Raw genomic sequence first — 2,781 nt, 5'->3', positions numbered from 1 at the left:
TGAGCAAAAAAAATTAATTTGTATTTTCCTCTATTTTTCACTCCGTTATTATTATCAAAGATTAAAAATGAGAAAAATTTGGATCAGCTGGTTTGTGGGCGGGATAGAGCTGTTTCAGCAGTGTCCTGTGAACGATGATGTGTCAGTCAGATCAGATATTTCATGATTATTTTATTAAACTCTGTGGGCCTTACAGTGACAATGAAAGGTGGCACAAGGTGTTTTCTCTCTGTGATGTGACCCAGCCCCTTGCCCAGCACCCTGTGACCCACCTGCACTCCTGCAGAGAGACCTCTCCCAAATGACCTATTTTTGTCTAAATAAAACCACTAGCATTCTACAAAAACTAAAGGATAAAGCAAAGACATGAGGCATAATGCTTTCAGTGGTGCAAACTTGTTAGTGCTAGTACAGACTTAGTTAAATATTCACCAAATATATCTTAAGGTGTTTTGAATTTTTTTTTGTTATAAAATATATGTTAGAAGATTAAAGCATGTACAGAACATTCCTCCTTCTCATTCATGTCAAAATGAAATTGATAATTGCCAGTTTTTAACCAGCTCAAAAGATGCTTTCACAGCCTTCCCTTTGCAGGAGATTACTTATTGTTGCCTTTGATGTTGACATTATTTAATAGAGATCTTTTTTTTTCTTTATGAATTGTTTCAACTTGCTCATGCTGTCTTCAATTTAATGAAGCTGTTGAGAAGAAAACTGTAAACAAATGAGATAGGATGGTTTAGGAAGAATGTGAATTGTATTCTTTAGCAAGAATTGTTTATGGGGATGGTTTCATAATATGTAAAACATATGGACCACCAGAAATCTAAATGTCAGACTTTAGGTCTTTGATTTATTATTTCATGTAATTTACATTTTATCCACTCTTTTCTCTTTTTCATTTTAACATATCATTTTTGTGGCAATAAAGCTGAATAAGATATGCTCCCATTACAGGACTATACAATTCATTGGAACACATCAAAAATGCTGAATGTCATGAATGTCACTATTTTGAAGCTTACTAAGGATCTGGAGGTATTACACTTGAAAGAGACAATAAAATTTATTTTGCTTTTATAATTATTTCCTTTTAGAAATGTTTTGTTAGGTCCATCCGCAGTACAGATTTCCTGAGTCTGTTTTCAGTGCTTTTTTATACATGCATTACCTCCATAAAAGCTGCTTTCTTTCCTAATGGCCATCCAGAACCACCAGATTTTGTTGCAAGAAAACCAGAACTAAATCAGTTTTCAGTATCTTTTTTCATACTGAAACAATAAATCAATTTTTCTGCACGTTAATTGTGAATTCACAAGCATGTAAAAATAAACACTATATCACTGTAAAGTGACTTATCACTAACTTTGTTTAACCTACATATTTTGCATTCTAGTAAAGAAAAACAGTCCACAACCAGTACAAATTATAGCCATGTGATATAAAGACTATTTTAACAATGCCAACACAAAATAGTAGAATTCAGATTAATAGGATTTATTGCCTTTGAGAGCTTTATTTCTGGGGAGTTTACTTGAATTATAACATTCTTGGGAAATGAAAAGGTGTTGCTTAGTTTGCTCTACACCTGTAGACATTTTGCTAATTAGCTTCACAAATTCAGATCAGGTGTTGACTAGTACAAAATAATTTGCTGCCCAACAGAAAAAAAAAAGGCTGGTGTGGAATTGTCATCAGGGAAAACAGGAAAAAGGAAAAAAAGTTCAGTAATCTTTGATCCTGCTTTCAGCAAACCTCTGCTGTACAAGTGAACAGGAGATCAAACATGAACAGATTTTTGTGCTGTACTCTGCTATAGGAATCCAATACTCCAAGAATCCAATGTAAGTAAAAATATAAACTCTGCCAAGAACATCATAATTACTTAGAAATTATTAGTGAGAAATATAAAAATGTGGTTTGTATATATTGCTGAACTGATGGGCTTCAACCAAAGGTGGCACTGGGCTGTTGTCAGTCAATTACATCTGTTCAGGAGATTAGACTTTTGAGGGACATGGTATACAAGTACAGCATTGCTAATGTTGGGTAATCTGTTTTTCTGGGTGTGGGTTTGTGAAATTTACCTCTTCCTGAGTATTTCATAACCAGTGTGATTATTGGTCTCTCTAGAGCTGTTTTTTAACTTTTTATTATTAAATGATTTCTTTGTTGGAGACTTCTGTAAAAAAAAAAAAAAGAAAAGAAAAGTTATAATGGGTGTTACTGTTTTCCTGTATTATTTTCTAGCAGAATTTAATTAATTCCTCATTTTTAACTAAACGTTTCCTGGAAAATGACATTTTGTTGGTTTTAGGATATGTATCTTCCTACGCATTATCTGGACTAAGGTGGTCTGTATCCATTGTATTCTGGTATAGCTAGTTAGGGTTGCAGTAGGATGTTTCAGGTTTGATTCTTTTTGGTGATATCAAATGTAGTCATTCATATCTGTGAATGTGGATATGCCACTGACAGGTGTTTTTTTCCTATTTGGCATGAAGCTAGACTGATAAAAGTATATGTACAGGGGAACTATGTCTCTATGTTGAGGAAGAGCAGGTTTACGCCTTTATATTACATTAGAATCACTAAGGAATACAGTATTCAGAAAAAGCCTTAAACAAAGAGCTTCAAGGCACACTGTGTCTTAAAGTGAGTAGCTGATAAATGACAGTGACTGAAAACAGTAGAAAGACGTTTTAGTTGAAACCCTGGAGCAGATGAACCTGTAATGCTGCTTTCTGGGTTTTTTTTTGGTTTTTTTTTTTTTTATTG

General features: G+C 33.7%; 1 long non-coding RNA gene across 1 annotated transcript; it reads right to left on the bottom strand.

The window, feature by feature from the left end:
- Window positions 1-463: 463 nt before the first annotated feature.
- LOC135302154 (uncharacterized) lies at window positions 464-1,507 on the bottom strand. The gene is made up of 3 exons (XR_010363859.1): window positions 1,384-1,507; window positions 1,175-1,274; window positions 464-717 (listed from the first exon to the last, which is right to left on the bottom strand). It is a non-coding gene; the product is annotated as an uncharacterized LOC135302154 (long non-coding RNA).
- Window positions 1,508-2,781: the final 1,274 nt, after the last annotated feature.

This window comes from Passer domesticus, chromosome 6, assembly GCF_036417665.1.
Source record: "Passer domesticus isolate bPasDom1 chromosome 6, bPasDom1.hap1, whole genome shotgun sequence".
In the NCBI taxonomy this organism is placed as follows: domain Eukaryota; kingdom Metazoa; phylum Chordata; class Aves; order Passeriformes; family Passeridae; genus Passer; species Passer domesticus.
This window is presented reverse-complemented; position numbering and strand designations above follow the sequence as displayed.